The sequence below is a fragment of the Lathyrus oleraceus genome, chromosome 5, assembly GCF_024323335.1.
Source record: "Lathyrus oleraceus cultivar Zhongwan6 chromosome 5, CAAS_Psat_ZW6_1.0, whole genome shotgun sequence".
NCBI classification, from domain to species: Eukaryota; Viridiplantae; Streptophyta; class Magnoliopsida; order Fabales; family Fabaceae; genus Lathyrus; species Lathyrus oleraceus.
In genome coordinates this window covers 38,268,463-38,287,215 of record NC_066583.1, presented here as the reverse complement: position 1 = coordinate 38,287,215, position 18,753 = coordinate 38,268,463, and positions in this window count along the sequence as shown.

Sequence of the window (18,753 nt, the reverse complement as noted above, 5' to 3'; positions counted from 1 at the left end):
ATCATCAACATAGATTTGAGCTATCATGATTTTGCCTTCTTCATCCTTCACAAACAAGGTTTTATCTATGCCACCCTTTCTGTATCCATTTGAGGTCAGAAATTCGGTTAACCTTTCATACCAAGCTCTGGGTGCTTGCTTCAACCCATACAAGGCTTTCTTCAACTTGTATACATGCTCAGGTTGGTTAGGATCACAGAACCCTTTGGGTTGTTCCACATAGACTTCTTCATTCAGGTAGCCATTCAAGAATGCACTCTTCACATCCATTTGGAACAGCTTAAACTTCAGGATGCATGCTACCCCCAACAGCAATCTGATGGGCTCAAGTCTAGCCACAGGAGCAAATGTCTCATCAAAGTCTACTCCTTCAACTTGAGTGTATCCTTGAGCTACTAGTCTTGCTTTATTTCTAGTAATTACTCCTTTCTCATCAGATTTGTTTTTGTAGATCCACTTGGTACCAATGATGTTGGACCCTTCAGGTCTTGGAACCAGCTCCCATACTTCATGCCTTGTGAACTGCTCGAGTTCCTCTTGCATGGCAATGATCCAGTATTCATCAGTCAGGGCTTCTTTCACATTCTTTGGTTCAACCTTGGAAACAAAGCAGGAATTTGAGTTTATTCCTCTTGACCTGGTAGTTACACCACTGGTGGGATCCCCTATGATAAGATCCTTAGGGTGGTCTTTCTGAATTCTGATAGATGGCACTTTGGTGGGTGCTTCTACTTCACATTCAGGAGAAGGTTCCTGTACTTCTTCAGGCTTGACTGGACTGTCAGTTGGACTGTCAGGGAATGTTTCAACATCCTCCATGACATCGGTTCCTTCCTCTTTATCATCCACAATGACATTTATGGACTCCATCAGGACATTGGTCCTGTAGTTGAACACTCTATAGGCTCTGCTGTTAGTGGAGTATCCCAAAAATACGCCTTCATCACTTTTGGGATCTAGCTTCCTTCTCTGTTCACGATCTGTGAGAATGTAGCATTTACTTCCAAAAATATGAAAGTACTTCACAATGGGTTTTCTGCCCTTCCATATTTCATACAGAGTGGAGGAGGTTCCTTTTCTCAAGGTGACTCTGTTGTGAACATAGCACGCGGTATTCATTGCTTCAGCCCAAAAGTGCATAGGGAGCTTCTTTGCATGAATCATTGCTCTGGCAGATTCTTGAATAGTTCTATTTTTTCTTTCAACTATTCCATTCTGCTGAGGAGTTATAGGGGAGGAGAACTCATGGCTTATTCCTTCAGATGAGCAAAACTCATCAAACTTGGAATTCTTGAATTCAGTACCATGATCACTTCTAATCCGGACCACACAACTGTCCTTTTCCCTTTGAAGTCTTATGCACAGATCTTTGAAGACATCAAATGTATCTGACTTCTCTCTGATGAAGCTTATCCACGTGTATCTGGAATGGTCATCAACCACCACGTAGGCATACTTCTTCCCACCAAGACTTTCAACCTGCATAGGTCCCATTAGGTCCATGTGCAGCAGCTCCAGAACTCTGGAGGTTGTGGAATGTCCCAGCTTTGGGTGTGACATCTTGGTTTGCTTGCCCATTTGGCATTCTCCACAGACTCTTCCTTCATCAATCAGAAGCTTTGGCATTCCTCTGACTGCTTCCTTGGATATGATCTTCTTCATTCCCCGTAAGTGGAGATGTCTAAGTCTTCTATGCCACAGCTTCACCTCCTGTTCTTCCTTGGCTGAGGAGCATGTTGTGGAAAAGTTAGAGAGATCAGGTTCCCACAGGTAGCAGTTGTCTTTGGACCTGGTTCCTCTCATAACTTCCTGATTGTCACCATTTGTCACAATGCACAGCTCCTTAGTAAACTGAACATGAAACCCTTGATCACACAGCTGACTTATGCTGATGAGGTTTGCAGTTAGTCCTCTTACTAACAGCACATTGTTCAGTTTTGGCACTCCAGAACAGTCCAGTTTGCCCACACCTCTTATTTTTCCTTTGGCACCATCACCAAAAGTCACATAGCTGGTGGTGTGAGGTTGAATATCTACTAGTAGATTTTCCATACCAGTCATATGTCTTGAGCATCCACTGTCAAAGTACCAGTCTTCTCTGGAAGAAGCCCTTAGGGCAGTGTGTGCTATCCTAGCATACCATTGTTGCTTCTTAATGGGAACACATCGCTTACGTGTTTTATGATTAGGTCTGACAGGTGAGGCTCTGTTAGGGAAGCCATGAATCCAGTAGCAGAAGGCTTTTATATGACCCAGCCTGCCACAGTGGTGACACCTCCAATTCTGGTATTTCCTCTTCTGATGATCATTCACCCTAGCTCCTTGATGTTGAGACATTGGCTTTGACATCTGCTTGAACTTCTGAACTCTAGCCTTTGGGCGTTTGTGTTCAGTTCTCTTTCCAAATCCTAGCCCAGATTTGGTTCCAGACTGCTGTCCCACCTTTAGAATTTCTTCCAAGGTGTTAGTTCCCTTATTCATCATTCTGATGGATTTGGTCATCTGGTTCAGCTTGGAGGTCAGAAGGGCTATCTCATCATTTAGCCCCTCTATGGCAGACAGTTGCTTCTGTCTCTCATCTTCCAGTTCCTTGATGAGTTTCTTCTGCTTTTCTCCTTGTGCACGCACTTCTGCACTGGTGGTACACAGCTTCTTATATGCTGCAGCAAGTTCATCAAATGTCAGCTCATCTGCACTTGTGTCATCTTCAGAGACACACACACTGGTTAGTGCAGTGACATGTTTGGCAGATTCTCCTTCAGATTCACTTTCAGAATCTCCTTCAGACCATGTGATAGCTAGCCCCTTATTTTGCAATTTGAGGTAAGTAGGGCATTCAGCTCTGACGTGTCCATACCCTTCACAGCCATGACACTGGATTCCCTTCCCATGGTTGAACTTCTCCTCAGAAGTTGATCTTTTCTTAATGTCAGACGGGATGTTCTTGACATTTGGTCTACCTCTTTGATCAATCTTCTTCATGAACTTGTTGAATTGCCTCCCAAGCATGGCTAAGGCTTCTGATATACTTTCATCACCTCCTGTATATCCTTCTTCTGACTCCTCTTCAGCACTAGATATAAAGGCTATGCTTTTCTTCTTCTCAGCATACTCACCTAAGCCCATTTCAAAGGTTTGGAGAGAACCAATGAGCTCATCTACCTTCATATTGCTGATGTCCTGAGCCTCCTCTATGGCAGTGACCTTCATAGCAAACCTCTTAGGCAAGGACCTGAGAATCTTTCTTACAAGTTTCTCTTCAGTCATTTTCTCACCTAGTCCACCAGAGGTGTTAGCAATTTCAAGAATATTCATGTGAAAGTCATGAATAGTCTCATCCTCTTTCATCCTCAGATTTTCAAACTTGGTTGTCAACATCTGAAGTTTGGACATCTTCACCTTGGAAGTACCTTCATGAGTTACCTTGAGGGTATCCCAAACTTCCTTAGCTAGTTCACAATGGTGCACCAGCCTGAAGATGTTCTTAGTGATTCCATTGAACAGTGCATTCAAGGCTTTGGAGTTTCCAAGAGCTAATGCCTCTTGTTCCTTGTCCCAATCTTCTTCGGGAATCTGCACACTGACTCCATCTTCATCAGTCCTCGTTGGATGTTCCCATCCCTTGTTGACAGCTCTCCAGACTTTGCTGTCTAGAGACCTTAAGAAGGCTATCATGCGAGGCTTCCAGTCATCATAATTAGATCCATCCAACATGGGTGGTCTGTTTGAGTGTCCTAAATCCTTGTCCATGGTACTAGAAAGTAACTTCCCTAGATCTCACCCAGAACTTCACAGGCAGGGTGCCTGCTCTGATGCCAATTGAAATTCTAGTTATCAGACTTTGGATGTCACACTGGTTGTTATGACATCAAATTCTGCACAGACAGGGATTATGCAGAACTTAATAGTAAGTGCAGTAAATAACACAAGTAATTGTTCACCCAGTTCAGTCCAACATGACCTACATCTGGGGGCTACCAAGCCAGGGAGGAAATCCACTATTAGTAGTATCAATTCAAAGCTAAACTCACCCGTTTACAACTTATCACTTAATCCCTACCCAATGCAATTTCAATCTTAACCTAAGATCAGAGTTCCTACTCACTCCCCCTCAATCACCTCAGTGATATTAAAGACACTTTGAAGTCACACTTCAAAAACAACTCTTGATTATGCTTCACAGCTTAAATCAAGATACACAGCACTCACGCTTAAAAGCTTTGAGTGACACAACACTTACAACTCAATGAACACCCTATGCCAAAGCAATCATCTACTTGATAATGGCTTGGCTTACAAGATACGTCTAATACAAGACTCACAAAATACAGCAGTGAAGTATGATGGACACACTGACTCTTCACGCTTCAAAATCCCCGAAACTGAATGAAGGAATGCCTTCCTTTTTATATTGCAGCACCTGGGCTTTTGCACCTGTATTTTCCTGAATTTTAGGTCACACAAGTTCCCTCAAATTCAACATTTAGGTTGCTAACAAATAGGCTATTTGTTAGGTTCATTGAATGTAGCTTGGTTGTTGATTTCCTGGATTTTCTCTCAGCTGTTGAATCCCTAAAGAATAGCCTGAGAAAAAGCTGAAACAGAAAACTGAACAACCTACAATTTAGCATATGCTGTCAGGCACGAATGTCACGACATTCAGCTTGACATCAAGGTCCATATGCTGAGTCTGTTTTTCCAGAAAACAGACTGTACAATTTGCTGACCTGTACATGATCAAAATGACCATACTACAGTAACAACTTACATTAATAAATGTCAAAGTGTCCAACTTAACATTTATACATTTGGCCTTAAGTTAGTTCTGTTATTCTCTTGAAGAACAAACTAAGTTTTATGCTGAAGTATAGCAGAACACCACTCTGCCTAATCTACAGTAGCTGCTGTCAATGATGAATGTCACAACATCCAGTTTGACATTCAGTCAGTAGGCCTTATGCCAGGTCTGGTTCTTCCTTGATAACCAGACTACAAATGAATACTAAGTTCTAACAGAACTTCTGTTCCTTAGTATCTGTTGACAGGTATGAATGTCACAGCATTCAATAATCCTGTGTTAGCTAGTCCTGCAGTAACTACAATGTAGTCACATATACATGTCATGACATCAGTCAAGACATTAGTGTTTTACCATATAATGCAGCCAATTAAACACCTACAAATGGTATATTTTTGATTCCTTAGGATTGGCATTAATTTTAGAAAACAAATAATGTAATCATCTCTGTTGTGTTAATATGTTGGGTTGAAGAAATTCAACATCTGGACCAACATGTCATGTACGATGTCACGACATCAGGTCTGTGACATCGCACATGTGTGGAAAACTGAATTAATTAATTCAGTATATGTCATGGGATCAGCAAGGATATCTGGTGAATATCCTAACTCCCATGTGGAGGTCTTGAAGACTAAATCAGAATATATATAGGCTCTAAACATGGAGATATATATGGAGAGAGTTTAGGAACTTGAAGACCTTGTTTGTAGCAGAATTTTTCTGCTGAAGTTGCAACAGCAAAGAACAAGTCTGCTGCAATCTTCTGAAGGCCCAAATCCAGTTGGGTGATTAGGTTATAAATAGCTGATTGTAATCTAGTTTTTGTAAGCCTCTTAGAATGAATTTTTAGGGGTGTGTGTAAGGTAAACCTCCCAATCTGTGGGAAGGTTACCATGTGTTTCTCAGTGGTAAACCTGAGAGTGTTTGTTACTCAAAGCCTGTAGGCAAGAGTAATTATGTTCTTGAATGAAGTTGTGAAGCAAGTTCAAGGTGTTTGCACATTACATTGTATTTGTAGTGATAGGAATGGAAACTGGAGGTTTCTATCTAGGAGTTCCTAGGTATAGATTGCATTGGGTAGGGATTAAGTGATGAGTTGTAAACGGGGGAGTTTAACTCTGAATTGATACTACTAATAGTGGATCTTCTTCCTGGCTTGGTAGCCCCCAGATGTAGGTCATGTTGGACTGAACTGGGTTAACAATTTCCTGTGTTTGTTTCCCTTCTGTATGATATAATCATGTCTGCCATAACTAAGCATGTAATCCAGTCTGTTCATCAAGATAATAGCAGACCTGATACATAGCCTTCTGTTGGAATGTCAATCAGAATGTTTTGACATTCATCAACAACAGCACATACTGGTTAATAAGCTGATGAATTCAGTTCAGTATGTAGTGAAGTCTGGAGTTCAAAAGCACAACAGACATGGCTAAAAGATCATTGTGAAACTGTCAAACTGGATGTCTTGACAGTTCTTCCAGTAAGCTGATATTGAAGTAGAGACTGGTTGGTCTTTTACAGTACAGCAAATTTAGCACAGTCTGTTTTCAGGAACCAAACAGACTCAGCATATGGTTCTGGTCCTGGATGTCAAACGGAATGTTGTGACATTCACTCATGACTGCATATGCTAAATTGTTGGATGGTTAGTTTTCTGTTTCAGGATTTTTCTCAGGCTATTCTTCAGGAATTCACCAGCTGATCTAAAATCTAGGAAACTAACTACTAAGCTATAATTAATGAACCTGGCAAATAATCTATTTGTTAGCTCCTTAATAAGTGGAAAGTAGTTTAACTTGTTACAACCTTTAATTTAGGAAATACAAGTACATGACCAACAAACTGGAACAATGTAACAGATAATGTCCAAGACAGGATTGAGACATCTTGATATCTGTGTAGGAAAACAACAGAAGGGAATGGTAAGGTGCACATAACTAGGTGTCCCTCCATTCTAGGATGACATAGAAGGAGAGGTCGTGACACCGTGAAAAGGTGCACATTAGTACAGAGTGTAACAACTGTCTTGCTGTAATAGGTACAATGTTAGATCAGATGTCATGACTTGGAGTAGAACATCTGAATACTAACTACGCCAGAATTTCAATTGGTATCAGAGCAGGCATCCTGTTCTGTCTCTGGATGAGATCCATGGGTGATACTTTCTGGTAGCTGGCAAGGAGTTATGTTAGTGCTTATGCTGGAACCTGTGTAAGGTTCTGTAATTCCCTGAATGGTCCCTTGAAGTAGGTGGATGGACTGTTCATGACAGGAATGGTGTGTACCTGTCTCTGGAGGTTGGCTATTGGCCTGTGTGTGGGACAGCTGTGCCAGTACTAAAACACATTCAAACCTGGTATGGTCTTGGAGGCCAATCTGGTGAAGTGTGTGTTCATAGGTTGAGTTGTATTATGATTTCCGCTGCATAATACATGGCAAAACTCAAACTCTGATGTAGTTTCCCCTCATGTGGATGAAAGGCTGCTGTGTTCAAGATCTCATCATAATCTACTGAAGATGTCAAAGATACTTGAGTCCCCTCAAGTCCACTCATCATGACGTTCTCACTTCAGGATGGTAAGAGTCACTTAATCACTGATTCTCTTACTCTCTTGAGTAGTGTATATGAAGACCTTGAAGACCTTCAAGGAAGGTTTGTTCTAAGGAGGTGGAACCAATGTTCTATGTGATGTTAGAACATGTTGTTCAACAAGTATGCAGCTACTGGTTGAAGAGCAGATGTTTTTAGGGTCCAAACAATGGGATAATTCTGTTTGGAACCTACTCCTGACCTGGAAGAGGAGACATCTGTGTGTGCTAAGTTGACAAGAGCAGGGTCAACTGGGTGTGTGCTCAAGAAGGTCATCCCTAGAAGTTGAGCTGGTTGAGATGTGACATTGTGCAATCTCCTGTTGTTAGGCTTCTCCCGGCAGGTTGATCAGGGTTGGATAGTTGCTCCCTGAAGTACTATGGTGTGTTGGAAGACAAGTCTCCTGGATGTTGGCAGTCAATACTGGGGTAACCTGACTGGGATACCATCTAAGGGGGTTATAACCATGAATCTTGGTATTTAAACACCACGTTCAGAAGTGGCAGTTCTTACTAGGAGTGAGAATATGAAGATTCAGAGGTTGGTTGAGGTAATATGCTCTGGCAATGCATATCTACTAGTGACTGGTGATGTTTGTCTCACTAGTACTTATGGTCAGCTGAAGTCTGATTGGTGTGATTGGAGGAGTTAGTTGCCACTGGTAGGGATAGTGTATGTCATGTTGAGACATATGTGTACAATGCATGGATATTGGTGTGGAGTATCCATGATTGTTAAGTTGAGGGGGAGTTTTGGTTAACCTCCTCAAGTCTGGTCAGCCTAGGGTCTGGTTGGCTGTTGACCTGTGTCACATGGGTTCTGGTTGGTGTGTGACGCATTTGCAAGGAAGGATTCATCTCTCTCATTCCTAAGGGTGAATCCAATCTGGAAAGAGTCTCAAGACTATTAAGGTGCTTGCAAGCAGAAGATGTTGACACTAGAAGAGTATTTTCAAAGTATTCTTATGGTGGAAGTATCTGAAAGGATAATTGGGAAAGGATTTAAGATCAATGTCTACTTGTGTCAAGTACAAGTATTTAATTGATTATCCTTGGAGCTCAAGATAACTGATGTTCTTAACGATGTTGGAACATCTCTTCTTCAAGACCCTGTGCAGAATCACAGGAAGGATAGTACATTGGGGTATGATCTAGCTCGTTGGTGGCAGCAAAAGCATATGATCTCTGAAAAGGTTTCCTGGAAAGAAACATGTTCAGCCTTGGTATGTATAAGAAGAAGAAGACATCATAGTCTTGATGGTGGTTACTTGGATCAGTTTATTTCTGATCTAGGTAAGGAAGTGCATTAGCTTATGCACACTGTGAAGTCAAGAACAAGTGGCAGCAGTCTTGACATCATGGAAACAGCCTTGCCATAGGAGGTGGAATCCTTGGTAGAGCTGAAGGGTTAGTTTCTAACTGGTCCTTCTGAAGACTCATACATCAGAGTGTCTGATGTCTTTGGAGAAGAAGCAGGGATTCATCAAGATGTAAGCTTGGATGACTTAACTGCAAACCTGCAGGATGGAGGTTGTTTACTCAAACTTGGTTCCACAATCAAGTCTATGAGAACATTGAACTCTTGTTCTGTGAAGGGAGGAAGTTCTTTCAAGTGGCAGAAGAAGGAGCTGAATTCAACAGCTGGATGTCAAAACACAATGTTGTGACATTTGGTTCAACATCAGATTCTTAGTTGGTGAAGTGGCACATCAACTTGAGATAGAAAGGTCTACAGGGTTGTAGATTGGATACTTCAAAAGGCTTGAAGTTCAAGTCTCACTTGGAAGGTCAGAATATCTTTGGGAGAAGTCTGATAAACTTGGGGAGGTCAAAAAGCAGCATTTGACCTTTTCATATGAGAATTCATGAAGGAGGTAATCAACCAGTGGCAGTTGGTCTATCTCAGAAGTGAGTTCGAAGAATCAAGGTAATCAACATAAGGCAGCTGATTATTCTTGAGGAAAGTCTGAAACAAATTACTTTTGAACTGAAAAGTATTAAGTTGAAGACAAAAGGAGGTGTTCTCTATTCATCTCTTGGAGCTTGTGGTAGAAGTTCTGAGCTATCTATGGAAGACTGTCTCTGGTAGTGGGATGAGAGTGTATATATCCCAATGTATGTCTGGGTTCCTCTGGCCCAAGCTGAGGACTCAGTAATAGCTGAAGTCTATCAGATAGTGCTCCTTGTGATGCTGTGAAGGAAGTCCCAGCTGATGTTAAAACATCTTATGAAGTGATCTTCTGTTCTGGTTAGAAGAGAAATTGACACAGAGTGTGGATGTGTTCAGCCAAGAGGGTTGGACAGAGGGTGCGCTCTTGAAGACATGAAGATGCGTCTTATGTTTTCCTTTCATCAAGTGGTCTGGAATCTCTTTGAATCAGGAAGTAGATGAAGGTCCAACCTTGGGATGTTGGATATGATCATGTGTGACCTCCAAGAGAGTAGGTTGCCCATGACAGGGGGAGTTGTGCCTTTGTGCTGCAAGCAATCACCAAGCTTGTAGTCTATGTGCTCTTAGATGACTAGATAGTTATCAGGATGCTGTGATGTATGTCAAGGCTGAGTGAGCAGAAGAATGTCTGACCGGATGTCATGACATTACCCTGGACATGGCTGTCAATTCCTTCTGAATCTTAAAGTCATTAGGAATTATGAGGGTGATGTGGCTAAGTCTAATAAACCAGAATAAGCCTGATGGCTACAACTGTGTGGTACAGGGGGAGTAACCATCAACAGAGTGTGAAAAGTTGGCTGTAGCAGTGCTAGGTGTCAAGTCTCTACTGGAGGTATGACAGAGGTCTTGTTGAACACTGGCTGAATGCAGGAATGTTAAGACATCGCGTGCAACGTGTCTGACTGCATATATGGAATGGTCTCCATGCACTAGAACGGCTGTTTTGGAAAAGAAACAGTCAAGAGCTATAAAAGGTATTCAAAGATAGTCTGAGATTTTGTTGGTGATTCTCTGACTGTTTCTCAGCAAAAATAAATGCATCTTGACCAAGCATTTATTTCTACCGGAAATTCCTAGGCACGGGGAGATTGTTGATTCCTTAGGATTGGCATTAATTTTAGAAAACAAATAATGTAATCATCTCTGTTGTGTTAATATGTTGGGTTGAAGAAATTCAACATCTGGACCAACATGTCATGTACGATGTCACGACATCAGGTCTGTGACATCGCACATGTGTGGAAAACTGAATTAATTAATTCAGTATATGTCATGGGATCAGAAAGGATATCTGGTGAATATCCTAACTCCCATGTGGAGGTCTTGAAGACTAAATCAGAATATATATAGGCTCTAAACATGGAGATATATATGGAGAGAGTTTAGGAACTTGAAGACCTTGTTTGTAGCAGAATTTTTCTGCTGAAGTTGCAACAGCAAAGAACAAGTCTGCTGCAATCTTCTGAAGGCCCAAATCCAGTTGGGTGATTAGGTTATAAATAGCTGATTGTAATCTAGTTTTTGTAAGCCTCTTAGAATGAATTTTTAGGGGTGTGTGTAAGGTAAACCTCCCAATCTGTGGGAAGGTTACCATGTGTTTCTCAGTGGTAAACCTGAGAGTGTTTGTTACTCAAAGCCTGTAGGCAAGAGTAATTATGTTCTTGAATGAAGCTGTGAAGCAAGTTCAAGGTGTTTGCACATTACATTGTATTTGTAGTGATAGGAATGGAAACTGGAGGTTTCTATCTAGGAGTTCCTAGGTATAGATTGCATTGGGTAGGGATTAAGTGATGAGTTGTAAACGGGGGAGTTTAACTCTAAATTGATACTACTAATAGTGGATCTTCTTCCTGGCTTGGTAGCCCCCAGATGTAGGTCATGTTGGACTGAACTGGGTTAACAATTTCCTGTGTTTGTTTCCCTTCTGTATGATATAATCATGTCTGCCATAACTAAGCATGTAATCCAGTCTGTTCATCAAGATAATAGCAGACCTGATACATAGCCTTCTGTTGGAATGTCAATCAGAATGTTTTGACATTCATCAACAACAACACATACTGGTTAATAAGCTGATGAATTCAGTTCAGTATGTAGTGAAGTCTGGAGTTCAAAAGCACAACAGACATGGCTAAAAGATCATTGTGAAACTGTCAAACTGGATGTCTTGACAGTTCTTCCAGTAAGCTGATATTGAAGTAGAGACTGGTTGGTCTTTTACAGTACAGCAAATTTAGCACAGTCTGTTTTCAGGAACCAAACAGACTCAGCATATGGTTCTGGTCCTGGATGTCAAACGGAATGTTGTGACATTCACTCATGACTGCATATGCTAAATTGTTGGATGGTTAGTTTTCTGTTTCAGGATTTTTCTCAGGCTATTCTTCAGGAATTCACCAGCTGATCTAAAATCTAGGAAACTAACTACTAAGCTACAATTAATGAACCTGGCAAATAATCTATTTGTTAGCTCCTTAATAAGTGGAAAGTAGTTTAACTTGTTACAACCTTTAATTTAGGAAATACAAGTACATGACCAACAAACTGGAACAATGTAACAGATAATGTCCAAGACAGGATTGAGACATCTTGATATCTGTGTAGGAAAACAACAGAAGGGAATGGTAAGGTGCACATAACTAGGTGTCCCTCCATTCTAGGATGACATAGAAGGAGAGGTTGTGACACCGTGAAAAGGTGCACATTAGTACAGAGTGTAACAACTGTCTTGCTGTAATAGGTACAATGTTAGATCAGATGTCATGACTTGGAGTAGAACATCTGAATACTAACTACGCCAGAATTTCAATCAGAAGAAATCCACCAACTGGGGTTTCCACTTGTGCCTGGTGATCTGAGTTAAGAAGACAGTTGTGCCCTGTGATCTGAGTTACATTGTCTATGTACTCAGCATTACATACTCTTCAGGAAGCTCTCCTGTTGAAGGGAAGGGTTCTGGAACAACTGTGTCTTGTTCATCTTCTTCCCCATGTACACCAACTTTGGTGTTTGTGGTGGTGGAGCCAATGACGGAGATGAAGAGCATTCCCAAATTGGGATGTTTTGTCCAGTGTATTGTTTATTTGTTTTAGCTAAAATTTGCCAAAGGGGGAGATTGTTGATTCCTTAGGATTGGCATTAATTTTAGAAAACAAATAATGTAATCATCTCTGTTGTGTTAATATGTTGGGTTGAAGAAATTCAACATCTGGACCAACATGTCATGTACGATGTCACGACATCAGGTCTGTGACATCGCACATGTGTGGAAAACTGAATTAATTAATTCAGTATATGTCATGGGATCAGCAAGGATATCTGGTGAATATCCTAACTCCCATGTGGAGGTCTTGAAGACTAAATCAGAATATATATAGGCTCTAAACATGGAGATATATATGGAGAGAGTTTAGGAACTTGAAGACCTTGTTTGTAGCAGAATTTTTCTGCTGAAGTTGCAACAGCAAAGAACAAGTCTGCTGCAATCTTCTGAAGGCCCAAATCCAGTTGGGTGATTAGGTTATAAATAGCTGATTGTAATCTAGTTTTTGTAAGCCTCTTAGAATGAATTTTTAGGGGTGTGTGTAAGGTAAACCTCCCAATCTGTGGGAAGGTTACCATGTGTTTCTCAGTGGTAAACCTGAGAGTGTTTGTTACTCAAAGCCTGTAGGCAAGAGTAATTATGTTCTTGAATGAAGCTGTGAAGCAAGTTCAAGGTGTTTGCACATTACATTGTATTTGTAGTGATAGGAATGGAAACTGGAGGTTTCTATCTAGGAGTTCCTAGGTATCGATTGCATTGGGTAGGGATTAAGTGATGAGTTGTAAACGGGGGAGTTTAACTCTAAATTGATACTACTAATAGTGGATCTTCTTCCTGGCTTGGTAGCCCCCAGATGTAGGTCATGTTGGACTGAACTGGGTTAACAATTTCCTGTGTTTGTTTCCCTTCTGTATGATATAATCATGTCTGCCATAACTAAGCATGTAATCCAGTCTGTTCATCAAGATAATAGCAGACCTGATACATAGCCTTCTGTTGGAATGTCAATCAGAATGTTTTGACATTCATCAACAACAGCACATACTGGTTAATAAGCTGATGAATTCAGTTCAGTATGTAGTGAAGTCTGGAGTTCAAAAGCACAACAGACATGGCTAAAAGATCATTGTGAAACTGTCAAACTGGATGTCTTGACAGTTCTTCCAGTAAGCTGATATTGAAGTAGAGACTGGTTGGTCTTTTACAGTACAGCAAATTTAGCACAGTCTGTTTTCAGGAACCAAACAGACTCAGCATATGGTTCTGGTCCTGGATGTCAAACGGAATGTTGTGACATTCACTCATGACTGCATATGCTAAATTGTTGGATGGTTAGTTTTCTGTTTCAGGATTTTTCTCAGGCTATTCTTCAGGAATTCACCAGCTGATCTAAAATCTAGGAAACTAACTACTAAGCTACAATTAATGAACCTGGAAAATAATATATTTGTTAGCTCCTTAATAAGTGGAAAGTAGTTTAACTTGTTACAACCTTTAATTTAGGAAATACAAGTACATGACCAACAAACTGGAACAATGTAACAGATAATGTCCAAGACAGGATTGAGACATCTTGATATCTGTGTAGGAAAACAACAGAAGGGAATGGTAAGGTGCACATAACTAGGTGTCCCTCCATTCTAGGATGACATAGAAGGAGAGGTCGTGACACCGTGAAAAGGTGCACATTAGTACAGAGTGTAACAACTGTCTTGCTGTAATAGGTACAATGTTAGATCAGATGTCATGACTTGGAGTAGAACATCTCAATACTCACTACGCCAGAATTTCAAGTACATTAGGCAAACCCACACCCTTTAGACAAAAAGCCACAAAAGTGGATCCCGTAGAGTACTATGGATGCGTAGGGGTGCTAATACCTTCCCTTTGCATAACCGACTCCCGAACCCAAGATTTGGTTACGAGACCCTGTCTTGTCCTTTCCTTTTTCAGTTTTACTTTGAGCGTTTCCTTTCCCTCCTTTGGGATGAATAACGCACGATGGCGACTCTTCTGTCATTTTCTTTCGCCGGTTGTTTTTTCGCGCACTGTATTTTTCAGGTTGCGACAGGTGTGTCTGTCCTCCTTCAATTGTAGAGTGTCAGCCCCTTAAGCAGAAAGAGTTTATCCTTTCTCCTTACCCACTGAGTTATTTCTTCCTTGATGATTGTTATTCCAGTTTCCATCCCAGTCCATTATCTGGATGGAACCATTCCCCTTGAGTTTTATCCTCATTGGGTTGAGTCTTGTTTGATCGTTTCTTTCTAGTTCTTACCTTGATAGATCTTTTGGTCCCCAAGAGATTATTACCCAGTAACCAGTATTATCCCTCTTGATAGTTGAGTACTTTAACTATGATTTACCCAGTAACCAATAAAAGATAATTTACTTCTTTGATTTCCTTACCGGATTTGTCTTTTTCGTTTCCCCTGCAAGTTTATCCTTGATATGTTCACTCTAACTGGTGACAGATACTCTCTCTTTGATCTTCTACCTAGTAAAAAGGTAGTTGTAAATCCTATTTTTCCCGGAGTCTATCCTTGATATGTTCACTTTAACTGGTGACAGATATTATTCCCTTTGAGTTTATCCTTGATATGTTCACTCTAATCGGTGATAGATACTTTCTCTTTGGTCTTATACCCAGTAAAAAGGTAGTTGTAAATCCTATTTTTCCAGGTGGTTTATCCTTGATATGTTCATCTTCACCGATGACGGATATTCTTCCCTTTGAGTTTATCCTTGATATGTTCACCTTAACCGGTGACGAATATTCTCTTTTCAGTCTTTTACCCAGTTACCGGTAGATGTAAACCCTATTTATTTATGATTCTATCCTTGATATGTTTACCTTAGCCGGTAATGGATATTCTCCCTGACAATCTCTCCTTTATATGTTCATCTTAACCGATGACGGATATTCTTCCCGTTTGGTCTTCTGCCCAGTAAAAAGGTAGTTATAAATCCTATTTGTTTCTTTTATCCCAGTAGTTTATTCTTACACAGTAATCGGTAATGAATATTCCTTCTCTTCCTCAGTGATTCATCCTTGATATGCTTACCTAAACCAGTAACGGATGTTCCTCTGTCCGAGTATATTATCTCCCTACCCAGTATCTAGTGGTAGATGATATATCTCTTTTACTCCTGTGTTTAAGTTTTTTTTTCCGCAGTTGAGTTATGGGTTCATATTTCTTTGTGAAATCTAATTTCCTTTTGTGTGAATATTTCAACTTTGTTCTGATCTACTCTCTTCCCCCGCAGATGTCTTGTGTTGTGTTGGTGTTATCCCAATACATGCAAACTCCCTTTTTCCCCAAACCGAGTATTTCCATTAATTTATTTTCATGGAAATCCCCTTGTGTCTCTACCAGTTTTCAAGTCGTAGCCTAGCCTACGCATAACATTTATCCCCAGAGTCTCTGCCCCTATTGATTTTTCCTTATGGAATGTATTATGCTCCTGCGGACTTTCGGTCTCTCAGAATTATTTTCCTTTGTGGCAATATATTCCTCACAAAGATTATTTTTGCATTCATATCATATGAATCATGAGGCCTCTTAGGGACCAAAATTTATTTCTTGATGTTATTATTTAAGTTCATTCTACCGAGTTGATACAAATATTTTAACCTTCACATCCTCTGCTAGAATGTCCTTAAATAGGGGCAGCTGTAAGACCCCAATTTTGACCCTAAGATCCCTCATGCTATCTCATCATTTGCATTGGCTTTTGGATCACACCTTGGTATTCTCCTCATCCCCTCATTCATTGGTCTTGTACTGGGAGAAATCACCAAGCACGTTTGTGATTGTATCATACTTTGTTTTTATTTGTTTACTAACCAAAATATCAAAAATATGTCTAGTGTAGTTTCATTTCTTTTGTAGGTAGTGTGTGCATCCACTTGTGCCTCATCAAGCTCATATCTAGGGTTTGAGACCCTCAGTGCAAGAGATCAATCAAATAAAGGTTCACATTGGTTTTAAGCATCATATATGGATCCCCGTGTTCTTTATTTATCCTTTTGATCAAGAATTCATCAAGATTTTGAAGCTTGTTTGCCTTGGAAGCCCTAATTCATCTAGGTATCTTGTGTGACTTCCTCAGTAAGTTTCTTCAACAATTGATCAAATATATCAAAGGATGCTTCATTATACTTAATCTCAAGCATATATGCTTCTTCATGAGCCTCAAACATCAAAAGAACTTCAAGTTTGCAAGTTGGTTCAAAGAGGTTGACCAGAGAAAGTCAACTGGTCAAATCTAGGGTTCCCTAGACCCTATCTCCTACACTTTTTATCATATAAAAATGATTCCAAGAGCAGAGTTACTCTTTATGACATTGTAAATAACTTTCATCTTGACATCAAGATCTAATTTGGCTTGGAAAGGCATTTTTTATGGTGAAAGATTATAGGTCATTTTGTCTGTGCCCTAGATAGAAGGTCAACTTCCAAGGACCATAACTTGATCAATTTTTATGATATGAAGGTCATCAAAGTTTCATGATCAATTTAAAGATGCCTTATCAAACTTTTTTTCTTTGAGAAATTTCAAATTCTACTTGCAAGGGCATGTACCAAGAGGAAACGTTATAGGTCATTTTGGGCCATCATCATTGAACAAGAAATTTTCCTCAACTTCTAAAATCCATAACTCCCTCATGCAAGATTCAAATGGTGTCAAATTTGTGATCAAATTTAATAGGAATGAAATATATACAACTTTGAAGAAGGAATCATTTTCATTTGAAGGTCATAGCAAAAGTTATTCAAGATGGAAAAAGTGGTCATTTGACTTTTAACTTAGAAAATTTTCAAGACATCGGAATGATGCCGAAGCGGACCGCGGTGTTCTACATAAGAACATTCAGAGGCAGCAGGAGGAGATAAGGATCTCCATTGATCAGATCGGACAGACTCGGCTTGACTTTGTTAAGTGGACTGAGCTTAACATGGTTGACCTCATCGAGAATATGAATGGAGTGTATATGGAAGTGGCATGTATGAGGGAGTACATACAGTATGGGCCCAATGCTGAATTCGATAGAGGAGGTTTTGCGTGACACAGAGGCATCTGCCGACATCAATGAGCCCCCTACCAGGTTTCACTACTCCTTTCTCCGCCTTGCACTGAAACATTAAGGACAATGGTTGGTTCAATTATGGGGGAGGAGCTTTACCGCTTTTCTATTATTTACTGTTTTATTTTCATTAGTTTCGTACTTAGTTATTTTTAGCTTTTGGTCGAGTCATACATGTGTTGTCGAGTCCTATTGCGTGATATTTTTCTTTTGTTTGAAAATTCCCTTAGATTTGACCCCCAATGATGAAAAATTTTGTTCTGATTCAATGGCATGACACACATTTAGTATAGCTTGTTTCTCATTTTTAGGCTTTGTTAGATAGACTTGGGAAAGTGTCGATAATATCGGTATCGTTCTAACATCCTCAATTCCCTAAGTATGTGACATTGATTTGAATAATCATTATGCCAAGACTTTAATTCTAAGTTTATTTAAGTAACCCCTTGAGTAGTTTAGACTAGCAGTCAACACCATCCTAAAACACACATGAGTAAGGAAGCCGATGCAAATAAGTGTATGATCTCAAGCAAAAATAAAAAAATATACATATAATGAATAAAATTTGTGATAAGATTTGTCCCTTCTAAGTTAGGTGATCCTCACCCGATCATTTGGCCAAACGGTACGAACTCTTAAAAATTCAATTGATACTTAAGCAAAATTTGCTAAGTAAGTGCGATAAAGTTGAAAACGAGATCATAGTCACTAACAGGTTCACCTTCCTTGAATGTGTATAGATAACGGGCTTAATGTGATTACGCTAGAATGAAAAAGAAGTTGAAAAAGAACAAAGAATGTAGGTCGAGTTATAATGGCATGATTCGAATTGGTTTTGCATATGGGGGAGTTTTTGTCCGTGAAATACAGATGTGGGTCACTATGATATCCATGTTATTGGTATCTAGTACCTATTTATCTAGCATTAGCCTAGAAGTCTCGTACTACTTAGAGGGTCTTCGTGCCTATGTTTCAAACATTGTGTTTAATCATTTATCATGAGCGTTGGGTGATTGCCTGAGGACAAGCAACGATTTAAGTATGGGGGAATTTGATAACGAGAAAACGTATCATGTTTTTAGGCTTATTTCACATGTTATATGTCTATGTTTTTATGCATTTTATTGCCTTTTACTTTCATTTTATTTGTTTTACAGTTGTTATCCGAATTCATTGGAGTTTCGGAAGCCTCTTGGAAAAGAAGCGAAAAAGGAGCCAAAGTGGAACAAAAGAGTTAATTTTAGCCAATCTGAGCAAATGGCGTTCGCCACCTACTA